Source organism: Scardinius erythrophthalmus, assembly GCF_964197995.2.
Source record: "Scardinius erythrophthalmus genome assembly, chromosome: 25".
In the NCBI taxonomy this organism is placed as follows: Eukaryota; Metazoa; Chordata; class Actinopteri; order Cypriniformes; family Leuciscidae; genus Scardinius; species Scardinius erythrophthalmus.
This window is the reverse complement of record NC_138245.1, coordinates 3,703,845-3,728,563: the sequence shown is the minus strand read 5'-3', so window position 1 is coordinate 3,728,563 and position 24,719 is coordinate 3,703,845. Positions and strand designations below refer to the sequence as shown.

At 37.7% G+C, this 24,719-nt stretch overlaps 1 long non-coding RNA gene across 1 annotated transcript; it reads left to right on the top strand.

Annotated features, from left to right (window-relative positions):
• Nucleotides 1-17,844: 17,844 nt before the first annotated feature.
• On the top strand, nucleotides 17,845-21,616 carry LOC308685522. Its single transcript, XR_014029458.1, has 3 exons — nucleotides 17,845-18,140; nucleotides 18,871-18,904; nucleotides 20,640-21,616. It is a non-coding gene; the product is annotated as an uncharacterized lncRNA (long non-coding RNA).
• The last annotated feature ends 3,103 nt before the right edge of the window (nucleotides 21,617-24,719 follow it).

The following is a 24,719-nucleotide window of genomic DNA, read 5'->3' as shown; positions in this document are numbered from 1 at the left end:
GGAGAATTGAGATTTCACGAGTTCACATTTACAAATAAGTCAGATAGAATAAATGCGTAGGCTATATGAGATGTCACGAGTTCACACAAATAAGTAAGATAGAATAAATGCGTATATGACGTTCTGTCCGAGGAGAGGGCTGTGGGCTCGGTAGCCATACTCCCCCCGTGTTCCTGGTTGTGAGAGAACAAGACAAGAGTGAGGATTCGGGGTGGTGGAGGGATGCTGAAAAACTGTCAAGGAGTGTTAGGTAAGTTGACAGAGCGAATATGCTTCCTCGGTAACCTTAGACATGGTATTGTTTGATGACAAGTTGATATTGGATTGATTATTTGTACGTGCTCCTCCCGAACTTTGTTTATGAAACATCATGTGTAGATTCCGCCATCGCGTCTGTTATAGAAGATATCGACAGCGCATTCATTTTAAAAGAGGAACAGAAAGCCGCGCCCGCGACATTTTGTTGGTTGAAAATATGAATGAAGGACATGCGTCATTTACTCCGTTGCTCTGATTGGTTGTAGGTCTATCCAATTGAGTGCAGAGGTTTTTTTTTTCCTAGTTCGGTTGAGACACGCCCCATAATCAAATCTCTATGGAGCGGTATCAGACTCACATTCTGACTAGAATATGAGTATGACGAAGTCAGGCTAATATAAAGCAGAATAATGCAGATTCTGAACTGTCTATATCTGACAGTGGTTTGTGGATGGCGGTGCAGAGTGCAAAATGGCTGATTTCTGGAAAAATAGAAATTTGCCAATAAAATATGCCATCTACAACTGTTCCTAAACTCACACATATTTTGCTCACTCTTTACTGTGCAGGATGTTGCGAACTGAATGGGGGAAGAAGAAAAAAATCCGATCTGACAGTTCAGATCGAAAGACATTTCCAAGAATCTGAAATTGCAATCTGATTTCAGACCACATATGAATGTGGTTTGGAGTGGGGTTTTTAAAAGCCATATTTCATGTGGTTTTCTGCTGTTTAAACTGTAAACAACGAAACGGATTTGATCTGGATAAGAAAAGAAAAAGAAAAAAAATCCGACTGCCTGATGAAAGACTTTTTATAAAAAAAAAAAGGTCATTTAGATGATAAAAGAGTAGAGAAATGAAATGAAATGAAATGAAATGAAACTAAACTAGTTCTGCTGAGATTCTGAAGTGTGCAACTGATGGACACTTTACTATCCCATGAGGCCACAGGAGAGGATTTATGAATGACAGTGACACGACGCAACTGACACAGTAGCCTAAGTCACATCAGGCCCGGACTGGCCATCGGGAGCACCGGGAGAATTCCCGGTGGCCTGGCGACTAATTTGGCCTTCTTTTTTTTTTATACTACTACATTTACCAGTGATCATTTTCGAATTTGTCATTCAATAAAATTATTATTATAAAATAAAATCATGAATCTGTAAGTCTTGACTGGCAAGGCTACGATTCGACTTTAAGCCTCAGCTAAACGATTAAACAGAAAATGCGAGCAGCAGCCGATGATGGAGAGAAAACGGCCAGGTGGAGCAGAGAGGGAAAGGACAACGAAAAAGAAAGCACCCGAACAAGCATCAAAATGTTGCAAAATGAATGACCTGTTCATGGCTTCAAGTGCAGGTCAGTTTCATTTGTAAATACTGTACTTTTTTCTTCGTTAACTTAGTATTGAAATGCTAGCAAATGTAAGCGGTATAGCGCCCCTTTTACTATCGTCACTCAAAATACTGTATGCTAAAGGAGATTAATATTATTTAGTGTAAAGTTACATTAGTAATTTTGCAGACAAATATTAACATTTATGTGGTACTGGGAGCAGGGAGACAGGAGTGATAGACAGTGCAGACATCAACAAAAAAAAAATTTTTTTTTTTTTTACATATTGTATGACATATAGTGTTGCTAAATGTTGGATATTTAAGTAATTTTAAGATAAAAACAACAACATTTTGTCATAAATATAATACTTTGATTTTTTACTAAAATAAATGTAGATTCTGGGCAAGAGGTGGTTGTTTTACACCAAGGTGGAGACAGTTCTGTTTGTAACATGAGGCCAGAACAAGTGACAGGTGAAGAAGAGACAGGTACAAGAAAAATACGCACACTTTATACATACATACATACATATATAACAGTCCTCCACTTTACTTAGTGTATGAGGCTGATGATCCTGGTGGAAGGGAGAGACAGAGAGATATTAGAGAAAATTAAGAGAAGGAAAAGGGAAGTGAGGATACCGTTCAAGAGAAAGCCTTTAATTATTTTACACGGCCCCAGCCTAAGGATTTAGACCAATAAATCTAATTTAGTAAAAAATAGGGTTGTCCGTGTTTCTAAAATTTATTTGGGTGCATAGGATGGCCTGAATAGGTGTAGGATTTCCCGGCCTGAAATTGTGTCCCAGTCCATCCCTGAGTCACATGACCGTGACAACATGGTGAATGTAGTACGTCGGGTTGTCATTCATACACATTTATACTTAATACATACTTTTTAAAATGCTCCTAAAGTAAGTTTCAAACCTAAGGAAGTACCTACTATATTATTGTATGCGATTTCAGACGCAGTGCATGGCTCATTTGAAGCTCCTAAACCAGTTACGACAGATCACTTCTGACACATGACATAAATTAATATGCTTTTAATAAGGGAAAGAAACCACTGAGTTTTATTACTTGAAGGGTTAGTTCACCCAAAAATGAAAATTATCCCATTAATTACTCCCTCAAGCATTCCTAGGTGTAAATTACTTTCTTCTTTGAGCAAAAGATAATCAGAGTTATATTAACTAATATCCTAGCTCTTCCAAGCTTCATAATGGGAGTGAATGGTACCTGAGATTTTTGAAGCCCAAAAAAGTGCATCCATCCATTATAAAAGTAAGTATTGCTTTGGATTTTGAACGACTGATTTTGGCAGATGAGAAATTTGACCTTGAAGAGATATAAAGACGAAACAGCATAATCAAACAGACATGACGCCATTTGGTTTTAGTGAGAAACACTGTGAAAGAAATCGAAAGCCAACAAACAGATGAACTGAGGGGGAGAAACAGAGCGAGTCTCTTGTTGGGGCATTCATCTGAACGGCCTCCAAGCCATGAAGTGATTCCAGGCGATGCCATATGATTTAAATCAGAGACACAGCTCAATAAAGCTGCCTCTGTTCGACTGCCACATGCCCAGGGTGGAGGGCACAAACCCCTCCTTCTGCCTCCATCACCACTGATGGAAACTTACAGAGAACAAACCATAAATGGCAAGCTGACTTTCCATATCCTCATACAGATTGCAAACACAAATGTTCATAAACCCACATACATGACAGTAATGCATTGCATGTTTAAAGAATCACGTTTACAGTCGGCTGTTTTGCATACAATGCTTTCAGTTCGGAGTTTCCATATTGTTTTTTTACTTTAAAGGTGCATTACCTGGTTGCATTTTTCGATTTAAACTAAGACACAAGTTCAATCTACTTATGAGTCGACTGTTCTCTCTCAGTCTTTCTCCCTCTCTTTGTGTCTGTCTCTCTTTTAATTGCCGTCTGTTGCTTTCTGTTCATTTTGGAGCAGAGCTTCAGTAAACTGTTCCACATGTGAGGCCTGAGCAGAATGGCCATGTTTCAGTCCTGCTCTGATCACACACACACACACACACACACACACACACACACACACACACACACACACACACACACACACACACACACACACACAGAGAGAGAGAGAGAGAGAAATACACCTCACCGTCTCATGCGCTCTACTGAGTGGCATATACGACCTGTTTATTATCTATTAAAGGCACAAATTCCCCCAAACTGAATTCCTTAAATCTTCCCCTATCGCTCCCTCTTTGACTCGCCGTCCTCTGAAAATCCCCGTTTGACATGTTTTCGTCTTCAGCGGTTTCTTCATCTCATTCGAGATGACAGTCTTCAAGATGTTTTCAACAAAGCCATGAGAAGAACAATCATAAAAAAAAACAGAAGAGGACGAAAGAAAAAAAAACAATGAGGATGTGTTTTCAAAAAGAGTGAAAAAAATTCAAGGTTGGAGAAAGAAAGAAAGAAAGAAAGAAAGAAAGAAAGAAAGAAAGAAAGAAAGAAAGAAAGAAAGAAAGAAAGAAAGAAAGAAAGAAAGAAGTTGGGGGGAGAGCATTGTGTGTAAAACTATAAAATCAAACAAATTCACAATTAAGGACAAAAAAGTGATGAAAATGAGAATGAAAGAGTAAACAAAAGTGGAAAAAGCAAAGGCAGGAATGAAACATTCCTCTCTTGTGCAGTACTTGCTCATTAATTAGATACACATTGGGCATAAGGAGAAGAGTAGTCTAGTAGTGTGTGTGAGTGTGTGTATGTGCGCGTGTGGGTGTGAGTGTACGTGCGTGTGTGTGTGTGTGTGTGTGTGTGTGTGTGTGTGTGTGTGTGTGTGTGTGTGTGTGTGTGTGAGAGAGAGAGAGAGAGAGAGAGAGAGAGAGAGAGAGAGAGAGAGAGAGAGAGAGAGAGAGAGAGAGAGAGAGAGAGAGAGAGAGAGTGTGTGTGTGTGTGTGTGTGTGTGTGTGTGTGTGTGTGTGTGTGTGTGTGTGTGTGTGTGTGTGTGTGTGTGTGTGTGTGGTGAATGAGCCTCTGCAGCATATAAAATAAAAAGGTTTCATTTCCAGCAGTAAAATGTTAAAATAATGAGCAGCAATGCAGGAGAACTGCCTATACGGGTTAATGACTCGTCAGCAGAATGAACCCAGTATTTACACACAGACTACCATACATCACATCTGTTATACCGTAGCCAAACACAACCCCTAAAACTAACCCTTATAAAAACCTGGGTAGCATTTTTTAACAAGACATTATTTAATCTATTATGCAATTGTATGTATACACATGTTTGTTTTTATATTACAGCCGAATCCCTGAAAATACTCAAGAAACAGCTGAAAACTCTGAAAGCTCACTTCTGCATCCTGCTGACAACAATAATCATAAAATGACTGCTTGGTGTATTCCTCATTTGTAAGTCGCTTTGGATAAAAGCGTCTGCAAAATGAATTAATGTAAATGTATATAATTATATTGTTATATCACAACAGTAGCCAATCCTAAACCCATTTCAATCATGACAACTCTCTGAATAGTTTTAGCATGTTATTGAGTATGCCAATGTTCATGTATTTGGTGTTGGTGGAGTAGATCTGCTACGCTGCGGCTGCATAAATATACATACATAATAGGGCTGTGTATTGGCAAGAATCTGGCGATACGATACGCATCACGATACATGGGTCACGATTCAATATATTGCAATATATTTCGATACTGTGCATAAGGCGATATATTGGGATTTTTTAAAAGTAAAATATATTAAAAATATTTAAAAAAAAAAGACATGATGTGCATAAAAGTCAAAGAAGTTTACTTTAGGTAAACAATTCAGTACACAGAAAATCAAACTGCCAGTTTGGGCTTGTGGTTTACAGGTTCTTAGTGAGCAAATGTTTATATGCTCAAGTAGGCCATAATAAAAGAAAATAGGTACATAGCCCCTGTCACAATACAAAACAACAACGTGAACTGGACGAAAATGAATGAAAGTGGATGAAAGTGAACAAAATAAATGTGTCATATTGAAATCAAGTTTTATGTGATAAAAGATTTTAAAAGAACTGGACGCGCGAATGAGGCGAACCGCGCCGCACTAAACGCCTCGTGCCGCAGGACCTCCAGACGCGCGTAAACGCGTCTTTGCATTGACTTAACATTGCAATCACTCGCGCCAGATGCTCTCTTCGCGTTTGATGTGAACGATGCACGCGATTACATTTAGAAATAGACAAGCTTTGTTTCCAAATGCACCAAGCAAAGATATCCTTTCAGTTGTATAAACTTTTATAAAACCAGCCAATATAATCACAATAAACACATCCAAAATGAAATATTTAACATATAGGCTTTATAACAACTGCACAACGTCTAATTTGTAAACAAAATGATTTACGCACTAAATCCAGCATAAACTCCGGCACAATTTGCATATGTTTAAACTCTCAAGACAGACGTCACATCCCGAACCTCACAGCAATTGGCTGCCGACTGCGTTTTTCGCTTGATATTTGTATAAAGGAACTGCCCAACTTTTTGACGCTCTCGGTCGCTCTCAACGCATTCTCCGGTCCGCTGTCAATCCTAAAATGTCCAGTGGACACGCACCGTTATAGGCGAGCCTGGCGAGGACACTAGTGGTGCGTCTCAGCATAGCTATCTAGTGGTAGGGATTTAAACAACATAAACGTGAACCACTGTCTTACCATGAATATTTTTGGACGTAAAAAAAAAAAAAAAAAATCGATATTGCGTTTTTGAAAATCGATACAGTATTGCAAAATAAAATATCGCGATACTCAAGTGTATCGATTTTTTCTTACACCCCTAATACATAAAAACCATAGCAGGTCTAGGCAGGTGGAGCTGGGGGAAGTGGAGGGGTTCAGATTGGCGTTCAGATAACTCTGATGGCGTATAACAGGACTAGCTTACAGCAAAGAATTATACACACTTTTTAAATGTTGAGCAAGCAATCATATTGGCTGCGGGATCAGCAGAGACCAATCAGCTTGTGCCATGCGCTAATGATGTCATTACGTGTAAGACCTGTCAGTCTGTGCAATCTACAGTTTCATGACTGGATATATATTTGTTACAAAACATTTTTAGCCCCTTTATCAACTCTTTCCCCGCCATTGATGGAAATTTCCATAATTTATATTGTTATATGTACAGAAGAGTACAGAATCTCCTGATCAAAACACAGGCGAAGAAGAAGCAGAAACAAGAAATAGCATTTGTAAGCAGATTGATACGTAAAATAACACAATCATCAACATTAAACAGCATATAAATCAAAAACTGCCTAATAAATGAAATGTCGACCCAGGACGAGCTACAGGAGTGTTAAAGGACTCGGTTTACTTCATCGTTCTGAATCTGAACTGCACATAGGCTGCGTCCCAGTTCGCCTACTTATACTACGCCCTAAAAGTATGTACTCTTTTTGAGAAGTGTGTAGCAAAAGAGTAGGCAAGCTTTGGGACAGACTACTTCGCCATCTTTATCGGACGGATCTGTCGCGTGCATCCTGTCACCGTAAACTGCCCTGTCAATCATCTTGTCACAGTTAAAATCCTCCATTCAATCTAATTTAATCTCTTACTGTTTTAAATGTAGTTGCACGTTCATCTGCCAGTCGTGGGTCTTTCATGAGGAGACTCCTCATGTGTTTGCAATTTGAATATAATGATGCATTTAAAAAGTGTCTAAACGTATCTTTACAAAAGTTCACAATGCTTATGCAGATGCAATATAATGTAGACAACATTGAATAAATATATTTTCATCAGGTTAGATACTGATAATTAATCACTCAAACCCCTTTATCTAAACCTCTCTACATAACCGCCGGACTCACGCGTCCTCCATGTCTGTAGTTTTTTAACACTTTTCACTCGTGTTTGTAGTTCTAACCGAATCCTCATCCAACGCGCGATGGGTTGTGGGCAATATTAGCCGTTAGAGTGCGCATCGATCTGCACTTCGGATTCTGACCGAAGATTCTTCGGAAATAGTAGACCATCCGGGTATTTTTGGAACACTCATTTCAACATACTACTATTTGGGATGTACTAATTCTATTTTCGAATACTATTTAGGACAGATAGTATACGAATTGCGACGCTCCAATAGTCTTTGCCAAAAACATATTTTTCACTGCTTTTTGCTCAAATCGAGTAGGCCCACATTCAAGTAGGCAGTTGCATAAATAGACATACATAAAATTAGGCATAAGATCCATAAAATCAATTAGGCAGTTTATATAAAAAAGAATGCATGAAGTTAGAATAAAGCAAGTTTTTTGTTTAAAACTGGAGGCTCTGTTCTTTCTTTTGATATATTGCTCAGATATTCAACAAAAATCCTGGGGGTCATGAAATTCTTGTGAAAATAATCACAAATGCTGGCGGTGGCTGGCAACTTAAAAAAAAAAATGCTGGTTAAGACATTTTCCACACACAAAGGCTACACTTATTAGCTATTAAGGTCTATTATGCTCAGCTTCTAGTTTCTGTGTTCTTTTCATCTAAGCCTCCAGATGGACTGTAGGGTCTGTGTCTCCTGTGGCCCTCGGTAGGGTGCACACCTTTACACTGTCAACAGAAGAGCCTGTGTGTGTCCTGTCTCATGTGCCTTCATGGACGAGCGCCTGGCAGCGTCTGCTCTTGTGGTTTACCAGCGTCAACAGAGGTAATATGATGGAAAAATTTATCTTGTGTGGGTAACACATGGATCGATCCATGATCTATTCTAAAGGACAAAACTGAAAACATTTCCTGCAATTCATCAATTAATGCTACTTACTTATTTATGTTAGGAAAATCTGCCTCGGTTTTAAAAAAATAAAGGTACTTCAAATGTCCTTTGCAGCACCATAAAGTTGTGTGATCTAGATCAAGGATTAAACACCGTTTTCAACTAAAAACGTAAAACTTTTCATGCGTTTTGGCTGTTCATTTACACGACAACAGCATTCTGGGTGCCTGAAACTGCAAACTTTTGAAAAAGTGCAAGTTTTTGACAACGGTCTCCGTGTAAACAACAAAACGTACTCGGTTACTAACGTAACCTCAGTTCCCTGAGAGTAGGGAACGGGTATTGCGTAGCTAATACGCAGTGGGGAAACTCCTCGAGAAATATTGAAGCCTATCAGAGCCTGCCAGAATGGGCGGGGCTTATGACTATAAAAAGCCCATATTTCGGCATGATATCAGGTTTAAATCGACTGAAACGACAAACTCTTGACAGATTGCAATAGTGCGGCAGGCTACGCAATACTCGTTCCCTACTCTCAGGGAACCGAGGTTACATTAGTAACCGAGTACGTTCCCTTTTTAGAACGGTCACCGTATTGCGTAGCTAATACGCCTAGGGGGGACGCAATGTAACACACCACACTATTAGCAACTGGCTGAATACACTGGAGCCTAGGGAAGCACCCCGAAGCTCACAGAAACAAGCCATAATAAAAATCCCAACATAAGTGACAGTAACCGGACCTGAGTCGGGTTTCATGAATAAGGGGGCTGGAGCACCTGAACCAGGCTAGCTCTATAACATGAGTCCCAGGACAATTGTGCTTATGGACAGTAATATGTTAGACTGATAATACCGGACACCGTCGGGTCTAATTATCAGACTCGAGCCTTCAGACAAGGAACCTCCATGTTATAAAATCTCACAAATGTGGACGGCGAGGACCAGCCGGCCACCGCACAAATGTCTTGAATTGGTACACCATTAGACCAGGCCCACGAAGAGGCCATGCCTAGAGGCGTATGCTAGAGAGATGGCGTCCACTATCCATCTAGATAGTCTCTGCTTTGTGACCGGAGACCCATTGGTGTGGCCACTGAAGCAAACAAAGAGCTGTACTGACTGCCTAAATAGTGCAGAACGCTCCAGGTAAATATTTAGAGCTCTGACGGGACAGAGCAAATTAGCCTCCCCGTCGTTCTCCGAGGGTGGAAGAGCTGATAATGTAATAACCTTTGCTCTGAACGGAGGTGAGAGCACTTTAGGGATGTCAATTTTCACAAATTCCTATGATCGATCGTCATTTAAATTAACGATCAATTAATCGATTAATCATTAGCCGTAATACTGCGATATGCGTCTACTGCAGTGGCTATGGCCAACAGCATGACAGGGTGTGCAAATGCTGCTCAGAACGCTATAATCCTCACCAAATCAATGAGAATGGTTTTAAATATAAATAAAGGGCTAATAGGATTGTAAAATGTTTCGATGTGATTGATAATTAAATTAATTATTTAATAATCAAATATAACTACTAATACAATGTGTCACCAACGCCGCCTCATATGCGCTTAGAATGTGTGACGCGCTCTTCCTGGAACAACTACACACGCTGAATGAATCTGCTACCGTTTCAACTGGAGCACTTTGCTAGCACGTTATTTATCTAAAAGAAACGCATCCTATATGAGATTAATCAGATATATTAAAAATAAACATAATATTACAAATTATATCTGCACAAAATGACGCAAATTCATGCACAAGTGAACTTGAATTAAGTTAACGTTACGTGCTATTCATTCAGAACTACTCATGTTGTGGACGCGCGCTTCCTGGAGCAACGCGACACGGCAACTAAACCCAAATAATTCACAATGTTTTATTACAATATTGTTCTCTTTATAATGTTATGTAATATTACAGTCCCAATAGTCATTATTAGTCGTGCACTGCCGTTTGAGCTGCGCGCGCTGAAGCTGACGCTTTACTACAGAGTTAATTCTTAACCAAATGCATCCAATATGAGATAAATCAGATATAGATAGGCCTACACAAAATTAAAAGTATTACAACTTACATTTGCACAAAACAAAAGGCTGCTAATGCACACGCAAACTTATAGTCATGATGAAGGTGTAAAATTGTCCCAAACATAACTCCGGCGCGCTCGCTTTACATGTTTCGCGGTTGAGCAGCGCACACGCGCATGAAGACCTGCTTAATCGATGATCGATAAGTTTTATCGATTAAATGTATTATCGACAATTAATCGATCGTCGATTAATCGTTGACATCCCTAGTACATATCCATGCCTTGGCTTGAGTGTGACTCTGGAGTCATCAACCCCAAACTCCAAGCAGGAAGGGCTCACGGAGAGCACCTGCAGATCTCCCACTCGCTTAACTGATGCCAGAGCCAGTAGGAGAGCAGTTTTAAGCGAAAGTGGCTCAAGATAAGCCGGCTGCAGCGGCTCAAACCGTGGAGAGGTCCCAAGCCGGTATAGAAGTGGGCCTGGGGGGTTTCATCCTCCTGGCTCCTTTGGGAAAACAAACGACGAGGTCATTTCTCCCCAGTGATTGGCCAGCTACAGGAGCATGATAGGCTTCTATGGCTGCCACATACACTTTGAGCGTGGATGGGGAGCGACCCGCATCCAACAGCTCTTGTAGGAAGGAGAGTACCACTGATACTTCGCATGACTGGGGTTCGAAGTCCCTAGCTGTGCACCAGCCGGTGAACATTGACCACTTTAGGGCATAGAGGCATCTAGTAGACGGAGCTCTAGCCTCAGTGAAAGTATTCAAGACCTTCTCAGGGAGGTCCCCGGATACCCATTGAGGGCCCACACATGGAGGGCCCACAAGTCGGGGTGAGGAAGCCAAAGACTGCTTGTTTCCATGGTGAAGGCTTCAGAGGAGACAGAGACGTGAAGTGTCGCTGAAGGAGATCAAATCTGATATCATGGTGAAATATAGGGCGCGCAGTCGCCTGATTGGTTTGCGCGTCAGAGGCGCTTCGCCATAGGGTGTGCAGTTGCTGCAGCACAGCCAATGGGCGAGCTAGACGCTCTGCTGTGCTCGCTGTGCAGCTGCTTAAATTTTTCTCTAGGAAAGGAGTTTCCCCACTGTGTATTAGCTACGCAATAAGAAGTGACCGCTCTCGAAAGGGAAACGATAATTTCTGGAGACTATGACGTCATGCATATGCGTAGTACGTGTTTAGTCTATAGTGTTTCATCGCCATCTAATGGCCTGGCAGCAGAATATAGCAATTTTGGTCGTTTATGCGGATCCGTGTGAATGGGGAACGTTTTGATAATGGTATCGTCTGTTCGTGGAAAACTCAAAGGGAAAACTTCTCCGTTTTAAGCATATCGTTGTCTAGTTTGAATATGAATCAGTTTGAATATTTTGGAAGTGAAATATGAAAGGTGAATATGGATTATTGAATTTTTTTATAATGAAAGTGTGTTTGAAATGTTTTGAATTTAAATATTCACAGCTTAAATATTCAACCATGCTGAATTTCAGCCCATAAAAATGCAAGCCCTAAAAATACAATGCATTAAAATGCAAGCATGGTTTTATGCAAAAGTAGTGCAATTCAACAGCCTTTTTTGTTTCAAAAACATTTGGCATTATTTTACTTCCATATTTTACGAACTGTTCACTGAAAGGTTCCAGAATAGTTCTTCAGTTGCATCACTGTGAAAATCCCCTTATGGAACCTTTATTTTGAAGGGTGTACTGTTACTGTTACCAAATGTATCATCTCATCAACCTGTTCCCCTCTTTATATGAAACGCAAGGGTCACTATGGCATTCACATTGACAGCAGTTTGCAGAAACACAAAGTCATTCATGTCCAAAGAGAGTTTGACTTAGCAACATGAGGAGCTGAGACAGTTGGCGATATCACAAAGTTAACTTCATTCAACTCAATACATGAACTACCAATGGGAGTGCAGACACTGAAGCTCACATGATCACCCACGTCACACAGATGGACAACACAGCCAAGCATCAAGACCTACTGGAGACCGCAGGTACACTGACTGAAACATGAATCATTGAGACCTCCTTCTGACAAAACTGTTACTGAAAGTCTGTCATTTGCCATATAACGGCGCAACAGTGGTGCGAATTCAAGGTTGTTAGCAGCATTGGTAGAATCCAGCATAATATGAATCCTTATTTATCTTTTAGGTTTATTTTTTATTTTTTAAATACTGATAATGCATTCATTTTCTGGTAGGGTTGGAGACGAAAATCAATTCCAGTTCTGGATTTCAAATACATTTGTACTATTTTTGGGGTACAAATTAAAGGGATTTTACTCTGAACCATCCCTTTAATATCACTATGATAGAATTTCGCCAAAACAGGTAGATGCCAACATGGGCAGGTGGCATGAGTCCACCTCTCCTCATCAAAAACCAAATAATAAGCTAAAATAAACAAGACAATTACTACTCTTCTTTCTTCCTTGTGTACTACTATTCCTGAAACTTGGATATTGCAAAAAATATTAGAAAAAGCAAATATTGTTGGCATGAGAATTGCATCTGTAAACCATTTTGGATAAAAGTGTTTGCTCAATGACCAATTTTAAGTGTGTGTGTTTGACTTTGTATGTGTATGTGTGTGTGTGTGTGTGTGTGTGTGTGTGTGTGTGTGTGTGTGTGTGTGTGTGTGTGTGTGTGTGTGTGTGTGTGTGTGTGTGTGTGCGTGCATGTCTAAATAGATAATCCCTCCTTACCTAAAATCTGAACTGTGCTTTGGATTCAAAGTATAAAGTACCACACCCCATGAAACATAATTTTGTGAATATACCAAACTGTTTGGTAACATGTATATTATGATTTTTATACAACAAATGTAATATAAAAATATCTGGGGAAAATAAGTGTCTGGTAGTTAACAAATTGTCTTTGATCAACAGCTTTACATTATATGTAAATATGAATGGATGGGTGCATTTGTAGGGTGCCATCCTGAAAACTGTAAAGATATTACAGTTATATCAAAATTGGTCGGTTTTTTGAGCATCCAGCCCAATACAGCAAAACTGGCTCATGGCGTGAATTGTAGGTAGGAGGTTCTGTTTGTCCGACCAATTGAAGACATTGGCAGTGCCGGAAAAACTTGTGTGAAAAGTAATTCTTTTAGCATTTTGTGATGCTATAGAGGCACAGAAATCACACACGCCAAGGTCTACTAAACAATTTCTTGAGCCGAATGAAGTTTAAATGTTTTTTTTTTTTAAACAGTGATGCACTCTGTAAATGCAAACCAAAAGCCACACAACACATAGCCAATTTTACAGACTGTTAATTGCTCTGAAGTCCTCATAGAATCACCTTAATTTATGACTTTGTGTAGGAACATCCAATTAGCTGTAAAAAAAATGGCATTTTGGATTCGGCCAGCCACGTCTAGTGCATAATAAAAGAGTTAGGATAACATTTTATTAGCTTTCCCTGCCAACAAAATACGCAATTGCCTTAGACACATAAACTGCATGTGTTAATTTGAACTTCTGTGGAATATTACATTATAACACACTGTATGTAATACCCTGGCACAGAATGTGAGAATTCATCAAAGCAAACTTCTCAGTAAATGAACACATGAAAAAATTTACTATATTTATGAACTGCTCTCTTTGGATTTGAGCAGTGCTTCTTGGGTACAACACTTCAAAATGAAATGATTCGTTCACATTAAACAAGGTCTTTATGTCACTTTGAACGTGGGTTTTACAAAGGTCCACCTCAGCTGGTCATGGCCATGTGTGACACACGCTGACATTGCTCCAGGTTGGAGACGGCGTGTCTTTGATGTGTGCTAATGAATGGAGTTTGGCACCTCAACCAGAGCCCTGCAGTTCCCCGAAGAAACCATGAACAGCCACTAAGGCAAAACATGTCTGGAAAAACATGGACTAAGAGGGAATAATTACGTTGCTGAAATATGAGCCATAAATCAAGGTGCCTTGAGGGAGGTTGTGAACTTCAAACCAAAGGATGTGGTGCATTAAAACACAGACATATTAACACACATATGCAAGACAGGGATTTTCACATGGGCTCACCAAATACAGATGGCCATTATTGTACACAAGCGTGCATGTGTCAAAACTGAGACTCTGAGCCACATATTTCATAAAAGCGGAATTTTTAAATGCCAGTGCATGCAGGTGTGAGCCGGCTCATGAATGTTTTTATACTCTATTCACAGCATGTGTACTCTTTGAGGCTTTAAATTTTACACTCACTGCTTCAAACTTAAAGCAGAAACGTACAGATGCAGGTAATGGCTTAAATTTCCATCCTCTAATAAATTGGAGCACAAGACTTTCCTCCCTCTAAAATATTTTTATGCGTTTGGTCACTGTTGGTGCACAATAACTTAAATTTATGAACGTCATTATGTCATTGGCTGCGTTGTAAAAAAGTGGTCAGAATATGCGTAAATATTCTTAATGGCCTCAATATTGTATACAGTTAGTAGACACTACAGAGCTCTAATTATATGTCCTGGTACAGCGAACAGGGTAAACCACAACATAGTTCACCCAAAAATTCTGAGCACAAAATTCTGTCATCATTTACTATTTTTTTACCCACATTCTTTTCAATCAATTTCAAGTCATTGAGGTCTAAATTAATGGGACTGTTTTGGACCCCATTAACTTTCATTGTATTTTCAAAAAGCTTAAACAATCTTCAAAGTATCTCTTTTTAAACCATCAACATGTTAATATAGTTAGCTATTTAATAACACAGTCATTTGTAAATAACTATATTGCCCCCTTTGAGTACTTGGATGCACGATATATCGGCCACCATATCGGTATCAGCCGACATATATTAATTTTTAATGTTATCGTTATCGGCCCAATAAGAAAATCTGGCTGATATATTAAAGCCGATAAATAATGGATTATTTCCTTCAGCTGAGACACTTCAGATGCAAGCTGTTTGCCGTGATGGTTTTGAATTGCTTGAAATATGATTGGAATCACTTTAAAAAAGGAAAATACAGTCAAATGCAACATGCACAAACAAGTCTGTCATATAGGCTACATACAATTATAATGAGAATATTATAATTGTGTGCTTGGTACAGCGATTTTAATGGTGAGACTTGTTTTTGTAATCAGACTCTCAAAAATTATATCAAAATTTGGATTTATAGGCCAATATATTGGTTATCGGCTTTCAAATATAACAAATTATCGGTTCGGCCAAGATTTTCATATCGGTGCATTCCTAGTACTTACTTAACATCTGCATTTGAGTTCTTACATAAAAAGTATGTCTGATACTGCAGCAACGACTGCCCAGCCAACAGGGAACGTTCGCCGAACTTTAGCTAACGTTCTCTCAAAGTTTTTACAGTAACATTAATAGAACTAATAGAATTATCTGGTTTTTAATAATGTTCTAAAAACATGGTATTCATACATCATTCATGGGACTTTTTTCTTAAATGTTTTAGTTAAATGTTCGTCTAACAGTTTTTAAATGTTACGACTTGTTTCGGAACTTTCAGAGAACATTCAAAAGTAACAATCCCATAACATTTGATGAATAATAAAATGGGATGTTTCCTATATAATACATTTGCAATGGCAATTTTGAATGGTGGGAGAACATTAAAAAAAACAACGTTTTCATGTTCTTAGACTATTTTTGTTTGCTGGCTATTCCTATAATCAAATTTCTCACTTTAGATCAGAAATTTTTAGAGGCTTAATTCCAAAACCAGGGCTTTGAATGATCACTTTGCATTCATAAAGAGTTAAATTGTTGGTATTATATAAGTGCTGACACAGATGACAACTGCTTTGAATATGAACCAGACAATGGTGCCGTTATATTGAGCAGATTCTGTTGGTTGACCCAAGAAGTGGAAAGGTCACGGCTGTAGTCACCTTTTAGTGCCTGAGGCAACGAGTGTGGGTCAGAGGTCACGTCTAATTGAGATTGTGGCCAGGTACTCACACATACTCAACACATAGTTGGCTAAATTACATCTTTGTTTACTACTGTGTGGATTGTGTTTGAGTTAGACGTATTAAGCGCATGCTCTTTTCTTAAAAAAGGTTTAACTTCTTTATAGAAAAACAAAACAGAACTGCTCAGATTTTCACTCATGAGAATAGTTTTTAATAATCATTAAATGTATGTTAAAATTGTAACTTATAAATATGTCATATAAACTAGTGCTGTCAAATCGATTAATCGTGATTTATCGCATCTAAAAGTTTGTATATATACATATACAGTACACACACATACAGTACATATACTGTATAACATTTATATATATATATACATACATACTTACACATATTATATACTTACAAACTTTTCTTATATGTGATTAATCGCGATTAATCGATTTGACAGCACTAATATAACCATACAATACATATTTTTATAGAAATACTTAATTCTGCTTAAAATAAACAAGAATGTCTGGACAGTTTTTAACTCATAAGCATGTCATCTGTTATGTCTTAACCCAACATATTTCTCTAATAAGCCGGATGTAAACAGTTTTTAAAATTCCGAATGGTTCGAGTCACTTTCTTTGTTCTTTCTGGCATCTCCACCAACTGTTGTATGTTTCCTTTTCTCTATTTCTCACCATCTTTCTCACAAATAATCAATCCAAATGCACTGCGGATGCGGCAGCCGTAACATATTAACACCGGCCCATACAGCCTGCCAGCGCATATGGAGAACACTTCTACACAACTTATGCATGAATTATGAATGTCCTCTCCATGAATTATGCCAGCTGCAGTGAGCTTCACTATTCACTGTAAAAAAAGACTGTAAATTTACAGGAAACGGTCTGTATTTTTTAACAGAATTTTGTCGTTTTGTCATTATACAGTGAATACCTGTTATTTTACAGATATTTTTTGTAATTTAAAGGTCCACTATTAAATTTACAGGTAATTGCTTTTATTTTGGTTTTACATTAATTTTACGTTTTTTTAAAGGAAATTCTCTGTAATTTTATAGGGTTATGTGTAATTTTACATACAAAATTAAGTAATATTTTACAGATTATTTCTGTGGAATTAGAAAACAAATAAAATAAGGTATAACTGCAGAAATTAGCAGTCACTAAACATGTTTTCCTTAAAGATTATTAAGCATGTGGGGGTTAAAGTGAGTTTTAAGATTTGTACACACATTAGGCAAGCCTATTTAATTATTTAGTCTTTTAATTTTGTCTTGCAAATAGATGTTCATTTTGATCATCATTTGTAGGCTATTTGCCCGAAAATGTCATTTAGGCCTATATTTTATGTCTTTTATGAATCGTTTTTCCAAATCTGCGTGGCTTTGTGTGCGTTTGTATGTATGTATGTGTGTGTGTGTGTGTGTGTGTGTGCCCGCGCGCGCGCGCGCAGATTCAAATTATCCGCCATTACGTTTCGTTGCTGCTAGTCCCGCCCACAACAGTTAGCTACCTACAGATCTGTCTCTGTCGTCGATCTGTGTCAAGGGCAAGCGGGAGATTTGAAGTTTCAGTCTACGCTCGTGAAGTAGTCGTGGATTGTGATCACAGTGGATCAAAGCTATAATCGTATTCGACAGAAGCAACCAGCCGTGAGCAGGAGCGCTGAACACATATTAGTTGTTTGTAGTCTGGGTGTCAGTCAGTCTAGAAATAACGCGCCCTTTTTCAGTGAGCCTGGTTCGTCGTCACAGCGGACCTCATCCCGACCGATCAACGGCTGAGGTAAGAGTCTCATACTACATGTGTGTACGATATTTTATATTACATTTGTGTTAAGTGGTTAGACAGTTTCCATGCTAACGTTAGCATTCTTAAATGATGTTCAGTTATAACTGGGTCAGGGCAAAACACTGAAAATGCAGCATGCGTTTTTTAATTATCGATCTGTGTTAAGAAAGATCAGTTGAACCCAACCCACATCTCTACTTGTTAACTTAAAGACCTAAAACAATCTTTAGTAGACTTGTTATTCATATTAAAGTCCATAATTGTGTATAAAATCTTCGTTATGATAGTCAGTAACATTAAACCAATAAATGGCGGGATATTTTGAAACACTGTCTGGAAGCTGAAAACTTTTCTCTTAAAAAACATACTTTATTTTACTATAATAAAATTGTAGTAAACACGTTTTTAGCTGATTTTTTACCATTGTAATAGCCACAGTTTTACTAAAAATAGGCCTACTAGGTGTGCAGCTAGGTCACAGTAAATCATATTCATTTAACATTACTTTCTATAAATGTAACTTAGCTAAAATCACATGGCAGCTCAAAATATTACTGTTAGCCTTTCCAGCTCAGCTTCAAGATCATAGTCATTTGAGTCTTTGCATTGTCCCAATGGAACATATTCTGACATGTGTAAATCTAATACTGAGTTTTAAAATAACTTGTGTGTGTGTGTGTGTGTGTGTGTGTGTGTGTGTGTGTGTGTGTGTGTGTGATTTCAGGTCACGTGGAAAGCAGATGATCATGGCAAACAAGGTATGGGAAGAATTCATTAAAACATAAAAATCATAACGGTTCTGATTCCATATGTTCATAACAGTCTTCTGATTCCATATGATTGCACTAAAAGTATGCACAAGGTTTGGATTTGCTACAGCAAGATTACGATTGTGTTAGATTCCACCCATCTTTCTTTCTTTTTTTATTTTTTTTTAACTACCCACTAAGCAAAATTATGTCTGAAAGACTTCTTTTCAATGTCTTTGTTACAAAAATCAAAGGTTGAAATGCCGTCCACTGAGGAGCCAGAATGAAAGTTATGACGTCTTTTTTTGACGTGTTCTGCACGTCCGATATAGACGTTCATCGAACCTTCGTACAAGGTTAAAACTAGTTCAGATGTGGCCATTGTGGACATATTTCAACATCATTTATGGTCTCATTTAGACATAATTACTTTGATTATTGCTGTCAGATGATCTTAGTGAGAATGAACAGAGGTTTAGATGTTGATATTCGTTTAATTTGAAGTGTCACCATTGTGGCGATCCGTGTTTGCTTTAGTTGGGCTCTTGGTCACCGTTCCTTTTATTTGAGCTTTTCTTTGGCTGCTGTAACAGTGTGTTTGTGTAACACAATTGTTGTGGCAGGGAAAGCCTAGAAAAAGTATGAGGTGTTATCAGTTCAATGTTGATGATGACATAATTATCACAAAATGGGCCTTTAATATTGTGTTTAAAGTTTTGTGTTTATATTTGCCATTAATAACCAACAACCTTTTGGAACTGCATTATTGGTGAAGGTGTATTTATTTGAAGGTGTGTAAAAAGCATGTGCACATTATGTTTTGAGCAAGAGTATCATACAGTCACACACAGACATCAAGATTTTGGATATGAATCACAACAACGGTGACAACCAAAAAAAGCTTGGGAATTAAGGATGAGTTTTGTACTATGAAAGCTACCCATCATGCATTGCAGCATGAAGCTTTTTTTTAAATTGTCACCATTGTTGGAAATCATATGCACAATCTTGATGTCTGTGTGTGACTGTATGATACTCTTGCTCAAAACATGTGCACATGCTTTTTATACACCTTCAAATAAGGGATCATTTTAATGTTTTTGGCACCAATAATGCAGTTCCAAAAGGTTGTTGGTTATTAATGGCAAATATAAACACAAAACTTTAAACACAATATTAAAGGCCCATTTTGTGATAATTATGTCATCATCAACACCTCATACTTTTTCTAGGCTTTCTCTGCCACAACAATTGTGTTACACAAACACACTGTTACAGCAGCCAAAGAAAAGTTAAAATAAAAGGAACGGTGACCAAGAGCCCAACTAAAGCAAACACGGATCGCCACAATGGTGACACTTCAAATTAAACGAATATCAACATCTAAACCTCTGTTCATTCTCACTAAGATCATCTGACAGCAATAATCAAAGTAATTATGTCTAAATGAGACCATAAATGATGTTGAAATATGTCCACAATGGCCACATCTGAACTAGTTTTAACCTTGTACGAAGGTTCGATGAACGTCTATATCGGACGTGCAGAACACGTCAAAAAAAGACGTCATAACTTTCATTCTGGCTCCTCAGTGGACGGCATTTCAACCTTTGATTTTTGTAACAAAGACATTGAAAAGAAGTCTTTCGGACATCATTTTGCTTAGTGGGGCTCTGTCATTTAGAAACATGACTTTTCCTATCACTACTATCTTAATGACACATATCTCTACCTTTTAATCCAGCTAGATGATCTGACGGTTGCTGCTCGCATCTCAGCCTACCTGATGGAAAATTCTTGCTGGATGAATGACCTTCACCTTCAACTCAACCTTGCCAAGACAGAACTGCTTATGGTTCAGCTTTCAGCCAAAACATACTTGCTGCGATCCTGCTGATTTGCCTTATCATTAGGAGGATCAGGCCCTTCCTATCGGAGCTACACAACTCTCTTGTTCTATCCAGACTGGGCTATTGTAATGCTCTCCTGGCAGCTCTTCCAGTGTCAGTCAAACCTCTGCAACTGATCCAGATGCTGCAGCAAGAGTTGTCTTTAAAGGTAGCCCTATGCCTAAACTCACTGCTTCAGATCTGTGTGTCTCCAGAAGCTTGTGCTCTGCAAGTGAACGGCGCCTTGTGGTGCCATCATCCCAAAGAGACACAAAACCACTTTCACTGACATTTACCTGGACTGTTTCCTGGTGGTGGAATGACCGGCGCAACGCAACACATTTTCAAGAAACTGCTAAAGATCCATCTTTTTCATAAACACTTCACCCAATAATACTAAATCTTTGTAAAAAAAAAACAACAAAAAAACACCTTTCTATGTGTACTGTGCTTGACTAACTGGGACTTGTCACTGCACTTGTTGCTTTTTATTATCTTTAATTATTATCTTAATTGGTTAGTCACTTTGGATAAAATGTAATTGTAAATGTTAAAATAAGTTATACTGTAAAGGTATACGGTAATTGCTTTTTATTGTGGATATTTTTACATGTTCTAAATTATATACTAAGCTTCTATTTCCTATCAATCACTTATCTTGATGTTTAGTGTTTGTTCAATTACTAATACTGTAAATATGCAGGTAATTTGTACTCATACATTTAGTTAATTTAAAAGAAATTGGCTGTAAATTTGCTATTATTAAGTACTTAATTAGAGATGTTGTGAAATTGGATCTGTACAAATAAAAAATAAAACTGTAAATTTACAAACATTTGTATTTGAATTTATGTACTTGTGTGCATTTTTTATACATAATTTCATTGTTATTTTACACATAAAAACTATATTAAAAGAAAATTACTGTAGATAGACAGCATTATTATATAAAATAATTTTATAAAACCTTAAATTTACAGTATTTAATTGTTTTAAAGGTGTATATGACTTTTTAAAACATTAAAAATCCCAATAATTACATAAGATTTAATGTAATATTAAAGATATAATCTGTTATTTAATTATGGAAAATTACTGTATTTTAACGAGATTGTTTTTTGCCGTTATTTTACGGTAATTTTCTGGCGCCCCAGCTGCCGGAATAATACCGTTTTTTTACAGGTTTTTTTTTTACAGTGTTGTATTACCTGCTCAGTTTCCTATATCAGGTGCTACATGTACATCATGAGCTGTGTGGGGAAAAATGGCTCCAGAAGTTAGACAAAAATCTTCATAATTTACTTTTATTTATTATTCTAAAAAGATGAAATGCTTTCTTCTTCGGCTACACTCTTAAAAGGAGGGGGTTTCACAGTGATGCCATAAAAGTACCTTTTGTTTTATTCCCCAAAGAACCTTCCAGAGAACAGTTTGTATTTATTTCTCAGTGTGAAGAACATTTTAATAATCTGAAGAACTCTTTTCCATTGTTAAGAAACTTGTGTGCATTGAAAAGTTTCAATGCATGTTAAAGGTTCTTCATGGAAGCATAAATGCCAATTAAGAAGCTTTATTTGCAAGAGTGTTGGGTTAGGTTTGTGCTTATGGTAAGGTTAGGGTAATTATATGTGTGTTCACAGTATATGTTGATGGAGAAGCAGAGACAGTGAGAAGTCGAGAGACAGACAGCGTTCTCTGCCTGAAGGAACTATCATTCACAAAAAGCTGAGAACAATGAGAAACTGAGGGAGGTGCAGTTAAAGTATTTAAATACAGTGCTTCCTCTCTCTCTCTCTCTTTCTCTCTGTCAATCACACACAAACACTGCAATGTGTTTAAGAAAACTAGGCTAGACCAACAACGCCAGCCTGACAGGTGAGACGAGCAGAGCTCAAGACATTGCGCCGACAGATTGACTGATGATCTATGAAACACACACACACTTATGCGCTAGTTATTGTTCCTCACAAACACAATTTAAAAGAAATGTTCAGTTTACAAGGCGTGTTTATCACTTACAGCGGACTGTCGAACATGATGCATTACTGATGGGCTTTATTTATGAACATGTCTACATTTAAAGTCAGCTCAACGTTAATGATAAGGGTTTCAGGGCTTGACTTTTAATGTAAATCACATCGTCAAAAAATATTGTTTAGGAAATGTAGTCGTATAACCTTTGAGATAATGACGCGTGTAAGCCTGGATGACTTGTCTAATTGACCATAATGTACATGTAAACTACTGGTGGTTAATACCGTTTTATGCCATTTTGTGGACAAAATGTTAAATTCTTGATGATATATTCCTCTATTTTACTTGGATCTTTTCAGTGTGCATATAAACCACAGCAACGCGAGGAATGCACATACCTGATTTTATATGTATGTAAATACAACTGTGGTGACCAAAGTTTTGTTAAGTAAAAGTTGGTTTTAAGCAGGTCTAAATATATACATTTCTGGAGAGTCCCTGCACAACTTCTGAAAGTGTGTGTTAGCCAAATAAATGCTGACGAAAACCCATGAAACCCAGAAGTTACAGCAGCGCACATCACAGCAGGCCGTGACAAGAACGAGTCTGAGAGCGAAGACCTACTTCATGCTTTTGGAGATCATTAAATATGTGGCTGGTACATGATAATAAGACATTGCTTAGTCTGCACTCTTAAAAATAAAATGTATCCTAAAAGTACCTTTTCTTCATATTAGTGTTTTTTTCTGGGAACTTTAGAGCACTAGTACATGGATGATTTTCTAAAGAACTAAAGAATAAAAAGTTGGACTGACTGCCATTGGATAATTGCCATCCTCATTTTCAAGAGCCTAGGGGAAGATTTCACTGCTCACATGTGAAAACTTGGGAGACTTACTGGAGATTGCAATTATGAATCATTATGTATTATTGTATTATACAGTAAGAGAGAGCACCCTGCTAACAAAAATATGTTCTGAGAACGTTCCCATTAAGTTATCAGAACCATTATTTCTGAATGTTCAAAAAAGAAAAATATTTAATGTTTTAAAAATGTTTTTTTCCTGGTTATATGAATGTTAAAGGGAACATTCTATTTTAGCATACTGCACAAACATTAATGGGATTGATCCTTTTAAATGTTGTCTGAATGTTCTGAAACAAGTAGTATCATTTAAAAAACGTTAACTGAGCGTTTCAGGTAAAAATGTTCCATGAACGATGTACGTGCTAAATTATTACTAAAGACCAGAACTTTGAACAAATGTTTTGTTACTAGAAGAATGTTTGTTCAACTTTAGAACGCTCCTGTTAGCTGTGTATGTGAATAGCAGAGTTAAAAAAATTGGTCTTGGAAGAATTTGAGTTATTTTGGCAAATCTGAGAACAGTTTGGGCCATTTTGTAGGTCTCTTTTCAAAATTACATTTGTTAAAAACATCTGACACACAGGAGCAAAATTTCCTTTGGCCTCCGTTTATCTCTTTGTTGTCTAGGACAAAACTGAAATTTAAAAGCGATCTCAATTCTGATCTTTCCATCTGAATGAACGGCTATAGAGTAGCTCTTTCCTGACCTCCCTGTACAAACACATGACATATTTCCAGTAAGGAAGCTACAGCAATCCCAACACAAACATTTTATCACTTATGATATTCAAAACAGCTGATTTTAATATTTCCATTGCATTTGGATAATTACCCAGTTTAAGGTGTTTACGTAACCTTCAACAACGTTATTGACAAGGTCCCATCTGTGATATCAGTGCATCTATTTATCAAAAAATAACAACCCTTATCACTCTGATTGGCTTGTTTAAAAGGCTGTCAAGCAAAGAAATATATATATTAAATTATAACAGCCACCCAGAAGAATCAAACACAAATCTGTCTGTGCATGTGAGACTATGATTAGGAATATTGCGTCATTACAGTCAAATCGAAACACAGCGTTCATCAGAAG